Genomic DNA, 26,331 nt, shown 5'->3' on the forward strand with positions numbered 1-26,331 from the left:
CTTACGGGATATCAGGGTCTTAATGATGCACTGTACATTACAAACGCGGCTGTAATTGACCGGCTCCAATGGACGCATTGAGAAGCTGATGAAAATAACATCCACGTGTATTGGTGTGGTATCAGTAAGCCAATGCTATGAAATTTTAAGGGACAATGCGTTTCTCATAATATTTAAGATGCTAAAATGTATTTTTATTGTTGCAAAACAAGGTTCAAATAAGTCATATTGTGTTTGATTCAGATTGGATTGTTTATCTGTTTAAGTAGGTTTAAAAGTATATTTAAAAGTTGCTGCATAGCTTTGATATAGTTTTTATTTTTAACTCAGGCCTAAAATAACTTCATGGTGTGTGATTTCTTTGTGACAAAGGAAGCCGTATGGTCTGTCCTCCATTTTGGACTAACCACATGGCCTGTCCACCATTTTGTGTAACCCTCATGGATGTGGAAGGGGGAGGAGCAGCGGCCATTTTGTGAAGGTCATTTTTCTAAATGGCTGATTTTCAGTCTGCTCAAGAATAATCAGCTTTCCTTGGTCACCTGAAACAATTTATGAGTTACCAATGCATTTATTTAACCCATGCCATAGTCAATTACAAATAGTTTCAATGGGGCTTAGTGAAAGTTAATAGTGAGATGAATACTTGATGTAAGAAGTACACACAGATAAAAAAAGTTTTTTTGTTTTTTTTCTTTTACCTCTAGGATTTAGGTAACTCTGCTCACTATAAGATAGCCATTGAAATGCAAATTAACCTGTGTAACTGCTTTTTCTTAGCAGTGAAAACCACGTTTACAGGCAGCCAAAAGCACACAGCATTGATATGCAAATTAGAAGCACTAAATGGGTAAATGAGTTTCATAGGAGACCAGTGAATGATACATATATACAATATTATTATAATTATCTGGGTGTTTATATCAGTGTATGTTCTGCAAGATGGCTATCCAATCTGAATCATATCATTTAAATTATTGATTATTGCTAGAGTCATTATAGATCTGTGTGAAACCGGAGATATTTTTGTTACTATATAGTTAAAACTAAAATAAGTATTTAAGGAAGTAAGAGTAAAATCACAAAACGCAGTTCTGGCCCAGTAGAAAGAGGGTTTATACAGAAAGAATGTGTGTTGTGTTAAGTGAGTAATTATAGTTAATATTGCTCACATTTATAGAAATTGTATGATTTGTGCTATTGCGGACGTACGGTTTTGTACACGTGTGTCGGACAAAGTACGGAACTGCACACGCGGCGTAAGCACGGTCGCGTGTTTACGCAAATTGCATAAGAATACGGTCGCTAAGTACAAATTACACAATAGTTCGTTTAGTTTAAAGGTGGGACAGTAGCCACGCTACAATAGCACCAAACTACCCGGTTTCTAAAGAAATTTAGTATAAAAACAAAATTTTGTATAAATATTTTTTTTTAATTGCCTCTGGGGGTAAAGCTGCCAACTTGAATGAATCCTAATTTTCTGTACAGAAAAAAACCAAGTATACCTGAGTGAGCGAACGTAGGAGTGAGTGAAATTCGAACCCCGTAATGCGGGATCCCGTCGTTTGGTATATCAAGTGAGTGGAGGCTTGGTGGCGTGAGGCGGCTGACTCACGTTAGTATAAGGTTTAATACGTAAGTCGTGAGGAGACTTACACAGGAGCGTGGTAGGGAATTGTGAATTATGAACTGTGTGACCCATGTAGTTTTTTTTTGATACGCTACGGCTGAGGTTTCGCAGCTTGTGATTCGATTCCAGTGGTCGTACGGCTGATAAGTAACAAGTACCTATACGCTGTGCGATTGGACCGCGCGTTTGTGGGTGCGATATATAGCTCAACGTGATATCCTTTTTACGAGCTTTTGCGGAAAATCGCGGTATCATCAGCGCTGTATAGAGCATACGCAAGCGTGATTTGTGTATAATAAAGTGCATAGGGAGTTTTCGCTTGTCTCTCTCAGGAACATCTCCAACGGCCGATACTTTACTGGAAAGGGTAAGTTATTCCTAAAAACTTCCAGTAAATATAGGTCACATAGGGCCCTAAGTTGGGTACATTGCCTTCGCTATCGACAGTGTAGGGTAGTACTGGCCAACGTGGGCGGTGAGCGGGTGAGGAGCGCTCGGAGAACTTTCACCGTTACCTTATATTGAGTATTTTGATGTTTGTGGGAAAAGGCCAACAATTATGGGAGCTAGTTGCTCAAGTAAGGGACGTTTTGTAACCAGGGTTCAGGTTGAAGAGCCGCGGCCCATGGGGTCAGCGAAGTTTAAAGGAAAAAGTATTGAAAACTTTTTGTCTAAATGGGAACGTGTGACTGACAAAGATAGGGAACCATTCCCTAAGGTGGGCAGCTTTGAACCAGAGGTATTGCAGAACTTAAGGATAAGAATATGTTTGATAAAATCCAAGAAACAAAGGGTCAGACAAACAAATTGTTTAAACCTGTGACAGCAAGAGGGGTTGGCGAGTTTGATCCTAAGGTATTGCAGGTGGTATGTTTAACCAAAGTCATATAAGACAAGAATGGAAATATAAGAACTGTTTGAACTTGTAGCAACAATAAATAAGTAAAAAAAAAAAAAGAGAATGCAAGTACACCGCCTTATGTAGATGTGGAAGCAGTTACGGCCAGCATACAAACTATAGAAAATAATAAAAAATATGACTGTAACCTATATATGTACTAATGAATGTTGAAGTTTTATTTAGGAGGAGAAGGTGACCTGATCATTTTCAGCCATTTCTCATGCACCCAGAGGAGTATCCAACCAGTAAAAGAAGAGCAGTAGCCTGTGGGGGAAGTGGCTGAGACCAGTGGAACAGGTAAGTATGGTATCATTCGTGTACATATATAGTAACATCCAAAAAAATGAAACAAAAAAATCAAGAAAGTAACGTCAGAAATGGAGAAAAACCTGTCAGTGTATTAGTATTTGCCAGCAGGAAAGCGGACAGAGACAAGGTAACCCCAGGGTATTTCTTTCAGTTACCATATAAGAAGTATTTGTTCCTAGTAATGCCCCTAGTAAAGATGAGCTCGGAAATGTTTGATGGACCATGTACAGACCCTTAATACGGGATGAGAAGGATTGAATGAATACTTCGCATGACCTAGAAGCTTGTTAAACTTTTTTTTTTTGTCTCTTGCAGAAATAGAAAACTCTCCACCTGGATAAGACCACTGGTAAACACTAATTCGGCAAATGGGAGGTGGCTGTCTCTGCAAATGGATGGGCTCAATAAGGCATTGAGTGTCAGGGTGCAGACTTCTTTGCAAAATTGGAAAGGTCACAGTAGCTAATCTTAGATAGTGTGCTATTGAACATCACAAGTGTTAGGCGCAGAGAACAACAGGTGGAGAGGTTGAGGACGGTAAGTATACTGGCACATACAGGAAAGACCCATCAGTCCAAACCCCAGATCCCTAATTGTCAATAATATGTTACACTTGTAGGAAGGAAGGGCATTTTGCCAGAGATTGTAGGAGTAGTAGGACACATAGTCAATATAGATCCCCTAGACAGAAAACACAAGCCACATTATTAAACACAAAGACGGGACCAAGGGACATATAGTAAAGAATCATAAGCCATATAGAAAACACAGATTCGGCTAATGGGAAGAACAAAAAAATGCAACTTACTAATGTTACATTTCACTGTTCTAGATGCATGTCCATCACAGGTAGAGGAAATTATCTCACAGATACCGGGTTCCCTATGAACTTAGGATGGACAGGACACTGGATTGATGGCTGGGAGAGTCCCAGTAGAGATAAGACACACAGAAATGTTTTTTTTAAGGGGAGTAGACCAAGTAGAGAATCACTTCCCCGTAGTGCCCAATCCAGTTGTCAAATTTTTATAAAATCTTCTTCACCTCTACAAACTCATCTGTCACCAACCTCTATTCTGTTTCTCTACAGTTTCCTCTTCATCTTTTGCGTTCACACAGGGTGGTACAATACATGGACCCAAGTACAGTTCAAACTCCACATGCCTAGGTCCTTCCGAGTTCTGCCCAAACCCAGTATATCTCAACAGCACGATGACACCAGTATTACTGCAGTGTGCCTTGTCATGCACAAAGGGTGGAGAATGGGAATACTGGTGAAGGGAAATTTTGTATAGACACTGATATGCCTGTTGGTGAATGGCAAACCTGACATTTTCTTTTTCATTCTCTTCTTCTTTCTCTCCTCTAGAGATGTTTCTTTTTTCTTTTCTTTTTTTGAGTTATGCTCATGGTACTCTACACTGCAAACACACGATAGTTAAATTAAGATACAAAAATTTGTGTTCCCTGCAGGAAGAGGTAGTCTGGAGGACAAAGGGGTATGGCCAGGAGTCCTCAGGACTGTGGGCAGGTGGACACGGTACGCCAGTAGCCCCCAGAGCATACCTTCCAAGTCTAGCTGAGGTGGCACACGGTCTGACTCATCTAGGCAAAGAGGGTAGGTGCAGGCTGATGAGAGCCTACTGGTGTGCGCCAGGATTCTATTCTCATACAGGTAAGAGGGCAATGACCTGTCTTACTTGCTTGAGGAAGAATATTAGTAAAGCAATACCAACAGAGCCATCCCATATCCCTCCTGCAGATGGATCTTTTCAGGAAATACAAATCGACTTCGTACAGTTAACACCCTTTAGGAATTATTGTTATGTATTGGTGTGCACTGATGTTTACTCAAACTGGGTAGAGGCATTTCCTGCCGCCACGGATGCTGCTGTGTTTACCGCAAAGAAAAATTGCGCAGAAATTTGTGTGTAGATAATGGTACCCCTAGAAGTAGGAGCAAAGCTTGAAATTGTACTATTGTGATCATAGATACTGCCACCAGTATTATGTAGCTTCGGAACCACTCCCAGATCTTCACTCGACGAATCACCCTCTTCGAAATTTGTTTTTGTTTTGGTATTTGTGTCGTGATTGATCCGCACAATGATCAGAAATATACCAATGAGGTGACAGTACAGTACCTTATTGAGATGAGCCACCATTTGAGAACTTGACAAAGAACTTGAAACTGTTGATTGCTGGTATGCCAAATGCTAATTGTCTTGATTGTGAACCAAGAGACTGTGTGATTGATCTTACGCTCAGGTTGCCTAATAGACAGGTGAGAAGGACCATACCAAGATTTGTTGACAGCACTAAAGGTCGCCGAAAGAGAGACTTGGGTCCACTCGTCCCACTGCAAGAAGGTCGCTGACCCGGAGAGAACTCGTGACAAAGTAGTTTATGGCTCACGTTCATCGAGTTTGTGAACTGTGTGTTTGAAGTGAACTGTGTGTTCCAAGTGAACTGTGTGTTCAAAGAGCAAGGTGGAGAGCAAAGTGATCTGTGTGTTCCAAGTGAACTGTGTATTCAAAGAGCAAGGCAAAAGATCGCAAAAGTATCACCAGAGACTCTGTTCCATGAAGACTGAGAGACGGCACTGTTGGACACTACCTGAGCATACTAAAGGACTGCAGAAAGACCAGTCATTGTAATTGATTTGTTATGATCAAGAGTTGTTTTGTTCTATTTCACTTTTCTCTCTTTCCCTCTGACAAACATTTTCTTTCAGGATATTCTATTTTTGCGAGGTTTTATTTTATGAGGAGTCGAGTGTGGGACTGGAACTGGTTCTGTAGGAAGGAGTGAACTCCTTATAGGATCCCAGGATTAGCCGATCAGTTTGTTAAAATCAGAGAAAAATCAAAGGTCTAGTAGTTATGGAGTTCAGAGGTAATCAGGAACAGTCAGACCATGGCTATTCACACACTGCAGAAAAAGAGCTCACTAACATATGTGGAAGAAAGGTTTATGAGTGGCTCTCCCTGAACTCCGAAGGTTTATGTTATTTAGGAAGGACACTACTTATAACCCTTGTTCAATGATCAAACAGACCTAGCATACGTTCCAGAAATGGAAACAATGTTCAGAAAATGATAGGAATATGTAGATCACGAAAATTTTATATGTCACTGTCACGATTTGTTTGTGTCTTTTTCACCTACCCAGCAGAACCTTAATAGAATCCAAACATCAGTGTACAAAGACGTAGGTACATGTATGTGTGAAATGTTCATCGCAAATCAGACATTATAGGCCAAAGATCTGTCCCAGCATACTCTATAGGTTGAATGTTGTCCCACACCCAACCAGTGGTCCCGTGACCGCCGAGTGCATATAGAGGATGTCTCGTCCTCCTCCCTGTCTTCCCCAAATATAGTCAAGTGTCTGATTTGCGAAATGCATACATACTTGTGTCTAGGTCACCGATTATGTTATGAAATATTTTTTTCTTATGTTAATAATTGATAGCAGTTATTGATTACTGCCAAAGGGTGGACTGTCAAAGTCAAAAATATTACTTAAAGAGAACATACAAACTACACACATTTAAGTCGCTATACTTGCAAAAATGCGCAGCGAGCACAGCAATATATGGTAACACACGCATTTACACGGACATGCCACAGAGATGGATTCGACACTTATTTCATACAGTACATAATTATAATAATATCAAGCGGCAGACATCATGGTGATTTAAAATCACCTAATGAATTAATGTCATGAATGTGTATTATTTGAACGGAACCAGATACACCTGTCATGTTTACTTTTAAAACAAGCAAATTGGTGTGTAGATTAATTTGATACTTGTTATTAAGTTGTAGGACATTGCAGCGGATAGTTATGATTGAATGTATAAAAGCTAAAATCACTTTGTTAGAACAATGAATGATACAGTGAACAGGGAACTCAGGCTAGCCCTTTTGCAGTCTTCAGGGCTGAACCTGATCAGCATATGCAAAGAAACTGGTGACTCATGAGTCCCCTCCCCCAGAAACTAGATAACATATTGATTACACTGGAGCTCACTTGCATTTTTGGTCTCAGAGTGGCTGTGTGGTCTCAGACGATGATGGACTTGCTAGCAGTTCAGTTCCTGTATTTATTTACAGAGAGAGGGAGACCTAAGCTACATTGGAGGGAATGGTAATTGTATCGCTGGCATGTAACTGAAATTGTATGTAATTGTATATAACTATATGTAACTATGTTCTAACTGCTTACTGTGTGAGTTGTAACCATGTAACTATAGGTATACTGTACTTTGTAATATATATTGAATCCATACCCTTTTAACAACAAATATATACATCAATGAGCTTTGGAACTCAGATAATGTGTGGGTGTATTGTTTTCTCTTATGGGATACAGTGTTTTGCGATGTACAGCGCACTTTTATCGTATATGGTAGTAAGAGGTGCAGGCATTTACAATATATATTAGAGCGGGCATTTTAAATATTTGTGAGAAATCAATTTGGCATTCATAACACTAATATACCCACCCCAGCACACACTAATATACCCCTCCCCAGCACACACTAATATATCCACCCCCACTCCTTCACAGCACACACTAATATACTCATCCCTCCTCCCCAGAACACACTAATATACCCCCCCAGCACACACTAATATACCACCTCCCCTCCCCAACACACACTAATATACTCCTCCCTCCTCCCCAGCACACACTAATATACCCTCCCCAGCACACACTAATATACCCCTCCCCAGCACACACTAATATATCCACCCCCCAGCACACACTAATATACTCATCCCTCCTCCCCAGCACACACTAATATACCCTCCCCAGCACACACTAATATACTCATCCCTCCTCCCCAGCACACACTAATATACCATCCCCAGCACACACTAATATACCCCTCCCCAGCACACACTAATATATCCACCCCCCCTCCCCAGCACACACTAATATACTCATCACTTCTCCCCAGCACACACTAATATACCCCTCCCCCCTCCCCAGCACACACTAATATATCCACCCTCCCCAGCACACACTAAAGCCCCATTTACACTGAACCCGGGTCTGGCCTGCATGTCACTCACAGACACTCCCTTGAGACGGACCTCTGCAAACACAGCCCATCAGCAGCTTTTAAGCATAAGCCAGGTCAGACTTTTTACACTACACTGTAACCTGGGTCCTACTCTGTAAGCTACCAGGGTCGGATTCCCAGATCACTCAACCAGGGTTATTTTTCAAGGGACCTTTTACAGCAAGCTGTGACCTGGGTAGACTCGGCAATAATGCAGGTTATTGCAACGGTGGAAAAGGGGTATTATATACTCATCCCTCCTCCCCAGCACACACTAATATACCACCCCCCAGCACACACTAATATACACCTCCCAAGTACACACTAATATACACCCCCCCACCCCAGTACACACTAATATACTCCCACCCCCTCCCCAATACACACTAATATACTCCCCCCCCCTCCCCAGCACACACTAATATACTCACCGCCCCTCCACAGCACACACTAATATACTGTACCACTACCCCGTGTGTCAGCTGCAGAAGGTACCTGAATCACTGCTCCTCGGTATGGGATGGCTGGCTGCTAGACCTTTTGGGCTGCTGCTCCTCATGTCTGAAGGATCCTCCAGTCAGTCACATGTTGTGCACTACCTGACTTCCTGTTCAAAGCCTGGTGATTGCCAGGCTTTGATATTAGCACAAATGAAAAAATAAAAGTGCCCAGGCCCCAGAAATGACACTGATGGGAGGGGAGAGAAGGGGGATAGGGGATGGGGCAGCTGCTGAAGACTGCTGTGTCGAAGGGGGTGGGGGCGATGCTGCTGCCTGTCAGTTATCAAGCTTGACAGGACATGCGGGGAGGAGGGAAGGGGGGAAGTGCCCTGATATGAGATCAGATTGAAGAGCTTCTGTTTATACTGCCGGCGCCGCTGCTTCCTGTCATACAGTGGGACAGGAACGGGCTGCGGCAGCCGGCAGCAAGGTGTTGTAGTAGAGCAGGGAAAGCGCCTCATGAGTCGGCGCCTCCCTGCTTTGAAGACTTTGCTGAGCGGGTAGCGCCGGCACTATATGCGGCTGTATCTGCATACGAAATGGTATGTTACAGTTTTTTTAGGAAAGCACTGTAATGTACCATTTCGCATGCAGATACAGTCACGGTCACACACAGAATATAGGCATGCTACATATAATTTTAATCGAGTAAGCTGCTTTTGCAAATAAGATGCATTTTAATTAGAGATGTGCGGTTGGCACTGGTTTTGGATATGGATGATTTTTGAAAAAACATAAAAACAGCTAAAATCACAGAATTTGGGGGTAATTTTGCTCCTACGGTATTATTAACCTCAATAACATTCATTTCCACTCATTTCCAGTCTATTCTGAACACCTCATACCTCACAATATTATTTTTAGGCCTAAAAGTTGCACCGAGGTGGCTGTATGACCAAGCTAAGCGACACATGTGTGCGGCACAAACACCTGGCACATCTAGGAGTGGCACTGCAGTTGCAGACAAGATGGCACTATTAAAAACTAGTCCGCAAACAGCACATAATGCGAAGAAGAAAAAAAGGTGCACCGAGGTTGCTGTATGACTAAGCTAAGCGACACAACCACCTGGCTCATTTAGTAGTGTAACGCAGTGGCTGAATGTCGAGAGTGGGCCGCAATTGTTCAGTCCACTGACAGCATCTCCAGCATGCCCCTGTCATTTTTTAAAAATTCTGCAATTGGTGGACTTAGGACTTATACGGCAGTACCCCATGACTAATGCAGCAGTACCCCTGGACTCATACGGCAGTGTCAGACAGGATGGCACTTTTCAAAACTAGGCCCCAAACGGCACCTCATGCAAAGATGTTGAAGAGGTGCAATGAGGTAGCTGTATGACTAAGCCAAGTGACACAAGCAATTCCCACTGGAATTATACGTCCAAATCACTGGAATTATATGTCCAAATCACTGGAATTATACGTCCAAATCACTGGAATTATATGTCCAAATCACTGGAATTAAATGGCAAAATCACTGGAATTAAATGACAGTACCACCGGACATATACAGAAGTGTCAGACAGGATGGCACTTTAAAACAAATAGTCCCCAAACAGCACATGATGATAAGAAGAAAAAGAGATGCAAGATAGAATTGTCTTTGGACCCTCCTACCCACCCTTATGTTGTATAAACAGGACATGCACACTTTAACAAACCAATCATTTCAGTGACAGGATCTGCCACACAACTGTGGCTGAAATGATTGGTTTGTTTGGGCCCCCACAAAAAAAGAAGCAATTAATCCCGCCATCAAAAAAGAAGCATTCATTCTCTCCTTGCACAAACTGGCTCTACAGAGGCAAGATGTCGACCTCATCCTTCGATTCCTCACCCCTTTCACTGTGTACATTCTTCTCCTCCTCCTCACAGAGTATTAATTTGTCCCCACTGGAATCCACCATCACAGGTCCCTCTGTACTGTCTGGAGGCAATTGCTGGTAAAGGTCTTTCCGGAGGAATTTATAATTCATTTTGATGAACATCATCTTCACAATTTGTGGAAGTAACATCCTACGCCGATCGCTGACAAGGTTACCAGCTGCACTAAACACTCTTTCGGAGTACACACTGGAGGGGGGCAACTTAGATAAAATAAAGCCAGTTTGTGCAAGGGCATCCAAATTGCCTCTTTTTCCTGCCAGTATACATACAAACTGTCTGACATGCCTACTTGGATGCTGTCACTCATATAATCCTCCACCATTCTTTCAATGGTGACAGAATCATATGCAGTGACAGTAGACATGTCAGTAATTGTTGGCAGGTCCTTCAGTCCGGACCAGATGTCAGCTTTCGCTCCTGACTGCCCTGCTTCACCGCCAGCGGGTGGGCTCGGAAATCTTATCCTTTTCCTTGCAGCCCCAGTGGCGGGAGAAATTAAAGGAGGAGCTGTTGATAATTTACTCACCAGCATGTCTTTGCACCTCTGCAGACTTATGTCTGCTGGAAAGAGAGATACAACGTAGGCTTTAAACCTAGGATCGAGCACGGTGGCCAAAATGTAGTGCTCTGTTTTCAACAGATTTACCACCCTTGAATCCTGGCAAAGTGAATGAAGGGCTCCATCCACAAGTCCCACATACTTTGCGAAATCGCTCCGTCTTAGCTCCTCCTTAAATTTCTCCAGCTGCTTCTGCAAAAGCCTGATGAGGGGAATGACCTGACTCAAGCTGGCAGTGTCTGAACTGACTTCACGTGTGGCAAGTTTGAAGGGTTAGAGAACTTTGCACAAGACAGAAATCATTCTCCACTGCGCTTGAGTCAGGTGCGTTCCCCCTCCTTTGCCTATATCGTAGGTGGATGTATAGGCTTTAATGGCCTTTTGCTGCTCCTCCATCCTCTGAAGCATATAGAGTGTTGAATTCCACCTTGTTACCACCTCTTGCTTCAGTTGATGGCAGCGCAGGTTTAATAGTGTTTGCTGTTGCTCCAGTCTTTGGCACGCGGTGACAGAATGTTGAAAGTGGCACGCAATTTTTCGGGCCACCGACAGCATCTCCTGTACGCTCCTGTCATTTTTCAAAAAATTCTGCACCACCAAATTAATTGTATGTGCAAAACATGGGACATGCTGGAATTTGCCCAGATGTAATGCACACACAATATTGGTGGCGTTGTCCGATATCACAAATACCCAGGACTGTCTAAGTGGGGTAAGCCATTCTGCGATGATGTCCCTCAGTTTCCGTAAGAGGTTGTCAGCTGTGTGCCTCTTACGGAAAGCTGTGGTACATAGCGTAGCCTGCCTAGGAACGAGTTGGCTTTTGCGAGATGCTGCTACTGTTGCTGCTGCTGTTGTTCTTGCTGCGGGAGGCCATTCATCTACCCAGTGGGCTGTCACAGTCATATAGTCCTTAGTCTGCCCTGTTCCACTTTCCCCATGTCTGTGGCTAAGTGGACACTGGATACAACCGCATTTTGTAGGACACTGGTGACTCTTTCTGACGTCTTTGTACATTCTCGGTATCCCCTGCCTAGTGAAGTGGAACCTAGATGGGATTTGATACCGGGGACACATTATCTCCATCAATTCTCTAAGTCCCACTGAACTAATAAGTGTCAAGGCCTCAGTTATCCGCTTTGCAACAGGATGACTGCTGTCATATTTCATCTTCCTCACAAAGGACTGTTGGAAAGTCAATTGCTTAGTTGAAGTTGTAGAAGTGGTCTTCCTACTTCCCCTCTGGGATGATGATCGACTCCCAGCAGCAACAACAACAGCAGCAGCAGTAGGCGTACTACTCAAGGATCCTCTGGAAGAATCCCGGTTATGAGAGGAGTCATCCGTCTTGCCAGGGACATGGCTTGCAGGACTACTGACATTCATGGCTGAGGAGGAAGTTGACGTTGAGGGAGTTGGTGGTGTGGCTTGCAGGAGCTTGGGTACAAGAGGAGGAAGGTATTTAGGTGTCAGTGGACTGCTTACGCTCTTACCAAAGGTTTCACAACTTGACACTGACTTCTGATGAATGCGCAGCAGGTGACGTATAAGGGAGGATGTTCCTAGGTGGTTAACATCCTTACCCCTACTTATTACACATTGACAGAGGCAACAGATGGCTTGACACCTGTTGTCCGGATTTGTGGAGAAATAATTCCAGCCCGAAGAGGTGGCTTTTTTGGTAGTTTGCCCAGGCATCACAATGGGCTTCTTCATCCCACGGACAACAGGTGTCTCCCCTGGTGCCTGATTTAAACAAACCACATCACCATCAGAATCCTCATCGTCAACTTCCTCCTCAGCGCCAGCAACACCCATATCCTCAATCCTGGTGTACTTCAACAGTGACATCTTCAATTTCAATATCAGGAACTGGACTGTGGGTGCTCCTTCCAGCACTTGCAGGGGGTGTACAAATGGTGGAAGGATCCACCTCTTCCCGTCCAATGTTGGGAAGGTCAGGCATCGCAACTGCCGACACACTTGGACTCTCCTTGGGGATTTGTGATACCATCTCAGAACGCACAGTTCTTTTCTGTGCTCTTTCCAGCTTAACTCTTCATTTTTCTAGCAGGAGGATGAGGGCTTCCATTGTCATATGAAGCTGAACCACTAGTCATGAACATAGGCCAGGGCCTCAGCCGTTCCTTGCCACTCCGTGTTGTAAATGGCATATTGGCAAGTTTACGTTTCTCCTCAGACCATTTAAATTTCTTTTTTTGGGTCTTTTTACTGAACTTTGGCTTTTTGGATTTTACATGCCCTCTACTATCACATTGAGCATCAGCCTTGGCAGACGACGATGGCATTTCATCGTCTATGTCATGGCTAGTGGAAGCAGCTTCAGTACTAGGAGGAAGTGGTTCTTGATCTTTCGCTATTTTATCCTCCAAATTTTTGTTCTCCATTATTTTTTCTGAGTTATATAACACAATATGCGGCACAGAAATGACTGATGGCTGATGCACAGGACACTACCACTGGTCTGATGCAGGACAACACAGCAACACTGTGAGGGACTTGTTGTTGTTATTATTATTATTATACGTCAGCAGTGGACATATAGCAGCAGTGTATACCACTGTGACTGCCTGGTCACTGGAATGACTGATGGCCAGGACACTACCACTGGTCTGATGCAGCACAACACAGCAACAATGTAAGGGACTTATTATATAGCAGCAGTGGACATATGGCAGCAGAGGACACCACCACTGTGAATGGTCACTGGACTGACTGATGCACAGGACACTAGCACTTGTCTGATGCAGGACAACACAGATAATTATACAGCAGCACTGGGCATATGGCAGCAGATGACACCACTACTGTTGAATGGTCACTGGACTGACTGATGCACTGATAATAGTGATAATGTGATAATAATAGTGATAGTAACTGATAATGGTGACTGACTGACTGATACTACCACTGGTCTGATGCAGGACAACACAGCAACATTGTAAGGGACTTATTAAACAGCAGCACTGGACATATGGCAGCAGAGGACACCATCACTGTGACTGGACTGATGCAGCACAATACACCACCCTGAACTGATGCAGCACAACAGAGCACCCTATACAGCAGCACTGGACATATGGCAGCAGAGGACACAAGCACTGTGACTGGACAGATTCAGCATAAGCCAAGGACACTGAGAGAACGGAGACACGTCCTCTCTGTACACTTTCCAATGCCGTAGTGAAAATGGCGGGGACGCGCGGCTCCTTATATGGAATCCAAATCCCGCGAGAATCCGACAGCGGGATGATGATATTTTGCCTCGTTCGGGTTTCCGAGTCAGGCGGGAAAACTCGAGCCGGGCTCGGAACTGGGTTCAGAGCGTTAAGTTCAGTACGGTCTAGTTCTCTAAGACCCAAACCCGTTCATCTCTAATTTTAATGGAAAAAGTTGCATGGAAAAACCTACTGCTACCGAGGGCTGTTTAAAGTGCAGGGAAACTAGATGTAAGTGGACACATCTGTATGCGCAGTGGCGGACTGAGGTACAGGGGGAACCCCTGTGTGCCCAGCTGCCTGTGGGGCAGTATTTGCCATATAATATATATTAAATGTATCAAGGGGCCCAGACCATGCACCCTCTAATGGTTAGCCAAGCCTCTGTGGTAGCTGGCCACATTCCCTACAAAGGCTAATGACACCCCTAAGCATGAGCCCCTACCATTGCATTCCCCCTGTGTGCCCTTCATGCCTCAGACCGACATTGCATATGCACTCAGTGAATATGATGCATCCCAAGGCCATTGTCAGCTTGCAACTTGCATCAAGGGTTGACTACCCACAAGTCATACCCCTCCAAACCATGGGTGTACAGTGATCACACTGACTGAAAAAATATGTGGGTTTCAGGGACCCCTCACTTTAAAATAAATCAGTGTCCTACTTCACGGTTTCTGGGTCCCATCACAATTTATGCTTTTGATCTCCCCATCAGCCTCCCACGTAGCATCAGACCACCCCACGTGCCCTACACATAGACCACAGCAAGTTACACTCAAACTTTTAGTACTGATGCTGCTTCTGTTTCTGTGCCTTACACGCTAATATTGTTAGACAGGCGGGCAGGTAATAGGTACCCCAATATTGCAAGGCCTGGTGTAAGTGCATAGGACAATACTGGTACTGGATAAACACAATCTTAAGGACAAGATATTCAAATCAAATGTAGACAAGTGGGCTGCAGGTAAATAATTCAAGGAACAGGTTTAGGTACTAGGGGGATCAGAATAAACAAAATACTGAAGAGTTGCTACTTATAGGCCCTACACACTGGGTGATAATAGTCAAAGATATGAACGATCTCGTTCATTAATGAACGAGATACCGTTCATATCTTTTGAGTATGGAGACACAAGCGATGAACGATGCGCGGCCCCGTGCTCGTTCATCGCTGGTGACCCGTCGCCTGCGCTGTTATGGAGATGGGTGACAGGGGGAGTGAATCACTCCCCCCGTCACCCCTCCCCCACCGCCGGGTTGGCCGTATCCGCCGTCGGGCAGCTCGGCGGCGGATCGCTAAATGCGTAGGGCCCTTTACAGTATATAACACAATTCTGGCATTTAGACGCTATCTTAAGGACAAGTTCAATAAGTTTAGGCACAATAGTGACCTCTAGTGGTCAAATTTTATATTTTCTGACAAGGGGCCTAATTAGGGGGGTAATTCTGAGTTGATCGCAGCAGGAATTTTGTTAGCAGTTGGGCAAAACCATGTGCACTGCAGGGGAGGCAGATATAACATGTGCAGAGAGAGTTAAATTTCGGTGGGGTGTATTCAAACTGAAATCTAAATTGCAGTGTAAAAATAAAGCAGACCGTATTTACCATGCACAGAAACAAAATAACCCACCCAAATCTAACTCTCTCTGCACATGTTACATCTGCCACCCCTGCAGTGCACATGGTTTTGCCCAATTGCTAACAAACTTGCTGTTGCGATCAACTCAGAATTACCCCCTCTGAGTTGATCGCAGCAGCAAATTTGTTAGTAGTTTGGCAAAACCTTGTGCACTGCATGGGGGGGGGGGGGCAGATATAACGTGCAGAGAGAGTTAGATTTGGGTGGGGTGTGTTCAATCTGAAATCTAAATTGCAGTGTAAAAATAAAGCAGACAGTATTTACCCTGCACAGAAACAAAATAACCCAGACAAATCTATCTCTCTCTGCAAATGTTATATCTGCCACACCTGCAGTGCACATGGGGGGTAATTCCAAGTTGATCGCAGCAGGATTTTTGATAGCAATTGGGCAAAACCATGTGCACTGCAGGGGAGGCAGATATAACATGTGCAGAAAGAGTTAGATTTGGGTGGGTTATTTTATTTCTGTGCAGGGTAAATACTGGCTGCTTTATTTTTACACTGCAAATTAGATTGCAGATTATACACACCCCACCCAAATCTAACTCTCTCTGCACATGTTATATCTAGAGATGTGCACCGGAAATTTTTCGGGTTTTGTGTTTTGGTTTTGGGTTCGGTTCCGTGGCCGTGTTTTGGGTTCGAACGCGTTTTGGCAAAACCTCACCGAATTTTTTTTGTCGGATTCGGGTGTTTTTTTCAAAAAACCCTAAAAAACAGCTTAAATCATAGAATTTGGGGGTCATTTTGATCCCAAAGTATTATTAACCTCAATAACCATAATTTCCACTCATTTTCAGTCTATTCTGAACACCTCACACCTCACAATATTATTTTTAGTCCTAAAATTTGCACCGAGGTCGCTGGATGACTAAGCTCAGCGACCCAAGTGGCCGACACAAACACCTGGCCCATCTAGGAGTGGCACTGCAGTGTCACGCAGGATGGCCCTTCCAAAAAACACTCCCCAAACAGCACATGACGCAAAGAAAAAAAGAGGCGCAATGAGGTAGCTGTGTGACTAAGATAAGCGACCCTAGTGGCCGACACAAACACCTGGCCCATCTAGGAGTGGCACTGCAGTGTCACGCAGGATGGCCTTCCAAAAAACACTCCCCAAACAGCACACGACGCAAAGAAAAATGAAAGAAAAAAAGAGGTGCAAGATGGAATTGTCCTTGGGCCCTCCCACCCACCCTTATGTTGTATAAACAGGACATGCACACTTTAACCAACCCATCATTTCAGTGACAGGGTCTGCCACACGACTGTGACTGAAATGACGGGTTGGTTTGGACCCCCACCAAAAAAGAAGCAATTAATCTCTCCTTGCACAAACTGGCTCTACAGAGGCAAGATGTCCACCTCATCATCATCCTCCGATTCATCACCGTGTACATCCCCCTCCTCACAGATTATCAATTCGTCCCCACTGGAATCCACCATCACAGCTCCCTGTGTACTTTGTGGAGGCAATTGCTGCTGGTGAATGTCTCCATGGAGGAATTGATTATAATTTATTTTAATGAACATCATCTTCTCCACATTTTCTGGAAGTAACCTCGTACGCCGATTGCTGACAAGGTGAGCGGCGGCACTAAACACTCTTTCGGAGTACACACTTGTGGGAGGGCAACTTAGGTAGAATAAAGCCAGTTTGTGCAAGGGCCTCCAAATTGCCTCTTTTTCCTGCCAGTATACGTACGGACTTCCGTCTGACGTGCCTACTTGGATGCGGTCACTCATATAATCCTCCACCATTCTTTCAATGGTGAGAGAATCATATGCAGTGACAGTAGACGACATGTCCGTAATCGTTGGCAGGTCCTTCAGTCCGGACCAGATGTCAGCATCAGCAGTCGCTCCAGACTGCCCTGCATCACCGCCAGCGGGTGGGCTCGGAATTCTGAGCCTTTTCCTCGCACCCCCAGTTGCGGGAGAATGTGAAGGATGAGATGTTGACAGGTCGCGTTCCGCTTGACTTGACAATTTTCTCACCAGCAGTTCTTTGAACCCCTGCAGACTTGTGTCTGCCGGAAAGAGAGATCCAAGGTAGGTTTTAAATCTAGGATCGAGCACGGTGGCCAAAATGTAGTGCTCTGATTTCAACAGATTGACCACCCGTGAATCCTTGTTAAGCGAATTAAGGGCTCCATCCACAAGTCCCACATGCCTAGCGGAATCGCTCAGTGTTAGCTCCTCCTTCAATGTCTCCAGCTTCTTCTGCAAAAGCCTGATGAGGGGAATGACCTGACTCAGGCTGGCAGTGTCTGAACTGACTTCACGTGTGGCAAGTTCAAAAGGTTGCAGAACCTTGCACAACGTTGAAATCATTCTCCACTGCGCTTGAGACAGGTGCATTCCACCTCCTATATCGTGGTCAGTTGTATAGGCTTGAATGGCCTTTTGCTGCTCCTCCAACCGCTGAAGCATATAGAGGGTTGAATTCCACCTCGTTACCACTTCTTGCTTCAGATGATGCCAGGGCAGGTTCAGGCGTTTTTGGTGTTGCTCCAGTCTTCTGTACGTGGTGCCTGTACGCCGAAAGTGTCCCGCAATTCTTCTGGCCACCGACAGCATCTCTTGCACGCCCCTGTCGTTTTTTAAATAATTCTGCACCACCAAATTCAAGGTATGTGCAAAACATGGGACGTGCTGGAATTTGCCCAGATTTAATGCACACACAATATTGCTGGCGTTGTCCGATGCCACAAATCCACAGGAGAGTCCAATTGGGGTAAGCCATTCTGCGATGATCTTCCTCAGTTGCCGTAAGAGGTTTTCAGCTGTGTGCGTATTCTGGAAAGCGGTGATACAAAGCGTAGCCTGCCTAGGAAAGAGTTGGCGTTTGCGAGATGCTGCTACTGGTGCCGCCGCTGCTGTTCTTGCGGCGGGAGTCAATACATCTACCCAGTGGGCTGTCACAGTCATATAGTCCTGAGTCTGCCCTGCTCCACTTGTCCACATGTCCATGGTTAAGTGGACATTGGGTACAACTGCATTTTTTAGGAGACTGGTGAGTCTTTTTCTGAGGTCTGTGTACATTTTCGGTATCGCCTGCCTAGAGAAATGGAACCTAGATGGTATTTGGTACCGGGGACACAGTACCTCAATCAAGTCTATAGTTGGCTCTGCAGTAATGATGGATACCGGAACCACGTTTCTCACCGCCCAGGATGCCAAGGCCTCAGTTATCCGCTTTGCAGCAGGATGACTGCTGTGATATTTCATCTTCCTCGCAAAGGACTGTTGGACAGTCAATTGCTTGGTGGAAGTAGTAAAAGTCGTCTTACGACTTCCCCTCTGGGATGACCATCGACTCCCAGCAGCACCAACAGCAGCGCCAGCAGCAGTAGGCGTTACACGCAAGGATGCATCGGAGGAATCCCAGGCAGGAGAGGACTCGTCAGAATTGCCAGTGACATGGCCTGCAGGACTATTGGCATTCCTGGGGAAGGAGGAAATTGACACTGAGGGAGTTGGTGGGGTGGTTTGCGTGAGCTTGGTTACAAGAGGAAGGGATTTACTGGTCAGTGGACTGCTTCCGCTGTCGCCCAAAGTTTTTGAACTTGTCACTGACTTATGATGAATGCGCTGCAGGTGACGTATAAGGGAGGATGTTCCGAGGTGGTTAACGTCCTTACCCCTACTTATTACAGCTTGACAAAGGCAACACACGGCTTGACACCTGTTGTCCGCATTTCTGTTGAAATACTTCCACACCGAAGAGCTGATTTTTTTGGTATTTTCACCAGGCATGTCAATGGCCATATTCCTCCCACGGACAACAGGTGTCTCCCCGGGTGCCTGACTTAAACAAACCACCTCACCATCAGAATCCTCCTTGTCAATTTCCTCCCCAGCGCCAGCAACACCCATATCCTCCTCATCCTGGTGTACTTCAACACTGACATCTTCAATCTGACTATCAGGAACTGGACTGCGGGTGCTCCTTCCAGCACTTGCAGGGGGCGTGCAAATGGCGGAAGGCGCATGCTCTTCACGTCCAGTGTTGGGAAGGTCAGGCATCGCAACCGACACAATTGGACTCTCCTTGTGGATTTGTGATTTCGAAGAACGCACAGTTCTTTGCTGTGCTTTTGCCAGCTTAAGTCTTTTCATTTTTCTAGCGAGAGGCTGAGTGCTTCCATCCTCATGTGAAGCTGAACCACTAGGCCAGGGCCTCAGCCGTTCCTTGCCACTCCGTGTGGTAAATGGCATATTGGCAAGTTTACGCTTCTCCTCCGACGATTTTATTTTAGATTTTTGAGTCCTTTTTTTACTGATATTTTGTGTTTTGGATTTTACATGCTCTGTACTATGACATTGGGCATCGGCCTTGGCAGACGACGTTGATGGAATTTCATCGTCTCGGCCATGACTAGTGGCAGCAGCTTCAGGACGAGGTGGAAGTGGATCTTGATCTTTCCCTATTTTTGGAACCTCAACATTTTTGTTCTCCATATTTTAATAGGCACAACTAAAAGGCACCTCAGGTAAACAATGGAGATGGATGGATACTAGTATACTTATGGATGACGAGTGACTGACGACACAGAGGTAGCTACAGCCGTGGACTACCGTACTGCGTCTGCTAGTATAGAGATGATAATGATATAAAAAATATATATATATCACTACTGCAGGTATATATAATATAATGACGGACCTGCTGGACACTGTCAGCAGACTCCTAAACTACTAGTATGAAGAAGATGGAAAAAAAAACCCCACCACAGGTAGGTATACAATTATGGACGAGCACTGACGACACAGAGGTAGCTACAGCCGTGGACTACCGTACTGCGTCTGCTAGTATAGAGATGATAATGATATAAAAAATATATATATATCACTACTGCAGGTATATATAATATAATGACGGACCTGCTGGACACTGTCAGCAGACTCCTAAACTACTAGTATGAAGAAGATAGAAAAAAAAACCCCACCACAGGTAGGTATACAATTATGGACGAGCACTGACGACACAGAGGTAGCTACAGCCGTGGACTACCGTACTGCGTCTGCTAGTATAGAGATGATAATGATATAAAAAATATATATATATCACTACTGCAGGTATATATAATATAATGACGGACCTGCTGGACACTGTCAGCAGACTCCTAAACTACTAGTATGAAGAAGATAGAAAAAAAAACCCCACCACAGGTAGGTATACAATTATGGACGAGCACTGACGACACAGAGGTAGCTACAGCCGTGGACTACCGTACTGCGTCTGCTAGTATAGAGATGATAATGATATAAAAAATATATATATATCACTACTGCAGGTATATATAATATAATGACGGACCTGCTGGACACTGTCAGCAGACTCCTAAACTACTAGTATGAAGAAGATAGAAAAAAAAACCCACCACAGGTAGGTATACAATTATGGACGAGCACTGACGACACAGAGGTAGCTACAGCCGTGGACTACCGTACTGCGTCTGCTAGTATAGAGATGATAATGATATAAAAAATATATATATCACTACTGCAGGTATATATAATATAATGACGGACCTGCTGGACACTGTCAGCAGACTCCTAAACTACTAGTATGAAGAAGATAGAAAAAAAACCCCCACCACAGGTAGGTATACAATTATGGACGAGCACTGACGACACAGAGGTAGCTACAGCCGTGGACTACCGTACTGCATCTGCTAGTATAGAGATGATAATGATATAAAATATATATATATATCACTACTGCAGGTATATATAATATAATGACGGACCTGCTGGACACTGTCAGCAGACTCCTAAACTACTAGTATGAAGAAGATAGAAAAATAAACCCCACCACAGGTAGGTATACAATTATGGACGAGCACTGACGACACAGAGGTAGCCACAGCCGTGGACTACCATACTGCGTCTGCTAATATAGAGATGATAAAGATGATAGAGATGAACAAAAAAAATATAACACTACTGCAGGTAAATATTTATATAATATAATGAATGACGGACCTGCTGGACACTATCAGCAGAATGCGTTTATAGAATAAAAAAAAAAAACACCACAGGAGTGTTTAACTTTTTCAGGCAGACAATATACTGGTGGTCACTGGTCAGTCACACTGGCAGCAAAAGTGTGCACTGTACTCCTGCTATAACTGCACCCCAGTCTCCCCCACAATTCAGCTGTGTGAGCAGTGAGCACTCAGCACAGTCAGATATACATAGATGATATTATCATGCAGCACACTGAGGCTGAGCACAGATATGGTATGTGACTGTGTATCGTTTTTTTTCAGGCAGAGAACGGATTATATTAAATAATAAATAAAACTGGTGGTGGTCACTAGTAACTATCAGCAAAACTCTGCACTCTGAGTACTCCTAATGCTCCCTAAAATTACTAAGTTAGTAGTAAATCAACTCAAGTGTCTCTATCTATTCTAATGGAGAGGACGCCAGCCACGTCCTCTCCCTATCAATCTCAATGCACGTGTGAAAATGGCGGCGACGCGCGGCTCCTTATATAGAATCCGAGTCTCGCGATAGAATACGAGCCTCGCGAGAATCCGACAGCGGGATGATGACGTTCGGGCGCGCTCGGGTTAACCGAGCAAGGCGGGAAGATCCGAGTCTGCCTCGGACCCGTGTAAAAAAGCTGAAGTTCGGGGGGGTTCGGATTCCGAGGAACCGAACCCGCTCATCTCTAGTTATATCTGCCTCCCCTGCAGTGCACATGGTTTTGCCCAATTGCTAACAAACATCCTGCTGCGATCAACTTGGAATTACCCCCCATGGTTTTGCCCAACTGCTAACAAATTTGCTGCTGCGATTAACTCTGAATCACCCCCAATATTCCTAATACCAATTGTACCATGGGTTGATCACATTAGGGAGGGAGAAAGCCATCCACCCGAAACCAACCCCCTTTAACTATCCTTCATATAATCTAAGCCCTTTTTGGAAAAATATGGATGGATTCTATAGGATAAAAAAAAAAATCATATGTTTTGTAGTTTTCATCACATACCCAGAGGCATTTCATTATGAACTGTTGCTTTCAAACAAGTGGACAAATTATTGGTAGAAATGTTTTCTATAAATTGTCTGCCAAAAGTTGTCACAGGCCAAGCTTTATCCAGTCTTATCCAGTGCTTGTGGACCCAAAGTTACTGACACTCTGCTTGGTAAGGATGTCAGTTTACCATTCACAAACTAAACCGAGGCAATGTGGAGATGTTTTATTAAAATAGAAAAACTGGCATGATTTTTTTCCATTTCTTCTCTGTGCTATCCATTCTTCAACGGATATTTTAGCATTTGAGCTGTTCTATGGCAATAAACTATGGGATAATCATGAGTTATCTTCTCATCCATGGGGGTCACATTCTCAGCCATGGGGATACAGGCTCAACCATGGGCATATGTGGTTAGCTGGAGCCAGGCACCAAACAGTTAAACTTCTCTTTCCATCTGCCCAGGCTCCCTCTCCCTTATGCCCCTCCCCAACCTAAAGAACCAGTTTTTGTTTGGTGCCTAAAGAGTGGGTACGGTTTTTGGGGGACTCCTGCAACCCCTGTTCTTTTTCTCACTTTAATTTATTTTTTCTTTCTTTTACATTATTTTTATGAGTGAGCAGTGGGCCATCCACTGCCACCGGGGAGGGCAGCAGGGTCTAGGTTGTCTTCACACCCCCACTAGACCAGGGTAGATTTATGGTAACAGGGCACTGCTAAAGTGGTGACCATTACCCTGGGGTTGAATGGGGGAGTTAGGCTGTTCCTATTAGCCCCTCCCCCACTCCATGGCACGTCCCCTCATACAAGATTCCCGCTGCTGGGCTTACTACTACACTCTCTTCTCCCTAATTGAGATGATGGGCAGCCATTTTAGTACAGTGCCAACCTCAGCAGAGAGAAACATGAGCTCCTGTCTCCTTGTAAGCCGCACTCCCTGCAGTCAGGTTATACATATAGATCCTTCCTCCCCTGTTGAGGTTGGTTTGTTGAGCACTAATTTGCCCATATTTGATGCATGGAATGTCTCTAGGTGCCTGTTTGTTTAACTAAGTGTATAGGAGTGGGGTGGGTCAGGCAGCTACTTTTACTCCTGTCACTGAACTGTTCTGGGTTCAATACCTCTCAGTCAGTATAGGATATGCTGCTAGTGTATCCTTCTGTTGGGGCCAGGAGAGCCCTATGGCTTGGTACCTGGCATGCAGATGCAGTTTCCAAGAAGGCTCTTGAAGCTCTCTCTTTTTCAGGGGATGTTATGTTTGGCCCAGAACTGGACAAAACTGTGGCTATGGTAGTGGCTTCTAAGTTACTTTCCTGCCTTCTGCGGCCACAGTCGCAAACATCTACTTTTCACTCCTTTTATCCGAAGGGGACAGCCATGGGTCAGTCTTACTCCAGGTTCCAGGGTTCTTCCACCAAGAGCTCCAAGTCCAGAAGTAAACAAACCTAGTCTACCAGACACCCTGCTACCAAGCCATCTGACAAGCCTGCCACATGATGGGGTTGGCCTTCACCTGGGAAACCCCACTGCGGGAAGCCAGCTTCTGCTTTTCTCGAAGACGTGGATGGTGGCAATGACATGTCTAGGTCAAAGGTGTAGTTTCCATGGCTATGTCCTAACCTTTCTGAGAGTGTCCTTCAACCAAACTGGCCTTCCAGTAGATTCAGTAAAACCAGGAGAGCTGCAGGAGTACATCCATTCCCTTCTGGCCTCTAAGGTCATCATCTCAGTTCCCCCATCACAGAGAGGCACAGGCTTCTATGCAAAGCTTTTCCGGGTTCAGTAGCTGGATGGCTCATTCCGACCCACCCTCAACCTGAAGTCACTCAAAAAGTACATGTGGGTTCCCAAGTTAGCCAAGGAACCTCTGCTCTCCATTATTCTGGCTCTGGAACTGGGGGACTTCATGGCCACCCTAGATATCCAGGATGCCCATTCCCATCTGGGACATCAGTACTTCTTGAGATTTGCGGTGCGGGAGGAACATTTTCAGTTTCGGCCATTACCATTTGGTCTTTCCACAGCTTCTAAGGTTATGGCAGTCATGGCAGCACTTCCTACCTTATTTGGATGATCTTTTGATCTTGTACCCATCTTCAGAGATCCTGTGGGATCATATCTGTCTAATAGTGGACCTTCTCCAATCTCACAGGTGGGATATCAATTAGCAAAAATATCTTCCTTGACCCAATCTCAGTAGATGCTACATCTGGGAGTCTTGTTATACTACAGGATCCAAAGGGTGTTCCTTCCCAGAGACAAATTGCCGTTCCTGCATGCCAAGGTTCACTCCTTCTTAGGCTGACGATGGGTGTCCATCCACTCTTGCATGCAAGTCCAGGGCTCTCTGGTCTCCACCTTTGACATGGTGGAGTATGCCCAGTTTCACTCCTGTTCCAAAGAGGTGGAGATCCTGGTCCAATGGAATTACTACCCTCTTCAGTTGAAGTTGCAGATGCTTATTCTTCTTTGGGAGGTTTGTTATTCCTTTTTGTGGCTCCAACAGTCTCACAGAGACAAGGGCTGTCCCTTTTGGATCCAGGATTGGATCCTGCTTACCACCGATGCCTGTCTTTGGGGGTTGTACCTTGTCATCTGACAATTCAAGATCAGTGGACAGCTCAATAGAGATGGCTACCCATCAATATTTTGGAACTCAGAGCAGTTTGCAGAGGTCTTTGCCTAGCACAGCCCCTGCTCCAGCATTGGTTGTTCAAGGTTCAGTTAGACAATGGAACAATCATCACCTACATAAACTACCAGGACGGCAGTCACATTGCCGTGAAAGAGGTGAGTTGCATCCTTTGGTGGGCAGAATGTGATCTTCCGCCTCTGGCAGCAGTGTACATCTCCGGAGTACAAAATTTGAAAGTGGGTTTTCTAAGCCACCAGGATGTTTGCCTTAGCGAGTGGGCTCTACACCCAGACGTCTTTCTCTAGACGTCTAGAGGCTTCAACACCAGATCCTTTCATCTGTTGTGAGTCCTATCTTTCTTACAGGCTGGCCTGGATTTTGGCCTCCGCCTTTTCTCATTAAAGGTACTGATTTCAGCCTTTTCTGTTCTCTTCCAGTGGCAGATTGCACTGTAGCTTGATGTACAGAATTTTCTCCAGGGTGTCCTCCATTTACAGCCTTCGTTCATCCCTCAAGTACTCTGTGGAACTTATCTTTGATTCTTCAGGCTCTCCAGTTATCTCCCTTTGAACCCTGGACACTGTGGACATTCATTGGCTGTCCTAGAAGACGGTCTTCCTCCTTGCCATCGCATCAGCCCGGCAGGAGTTGGACTTGAACACTTTGTCTTGTCACTCCACATTTCTTATTTTTCACTTGACTGGGCTGTCCTGCGTACAAGTTTGGGCTACCTCCCTAAGGGAGTCTACAGATTCCACATCAATCAGTTGTGGTCCCTTCCTTCCATGTACCAAATTCTTAGCTAGAGGAGGCCTCCTTGGATGTTGTGAGGGCCTTCCAGATTTATGTAGACAGGACAAGGGACTTCCGTAAAACGGACTCTTTGTCCTGTATGACTGTCACAAATTGGGCTATCCACTCCTAAACAGACTTTGGCCAGATTGCTCCA

Source organism: Pseudophryne corroboree, chromosome 9 (assembly GCF_028390025.1).
Source record: "Pseudophryne corroboree isolate aPseCor3 chromosome 9, aPseCor3.hap2, whole genome shotgun sequence".
Taxonomy (NCBI): Eukaryota; Metazoa; Chordata; class Amphibia; order Anura; family Myobatrachidae; genus Pseudophryne; species Pseudophryne corroboree.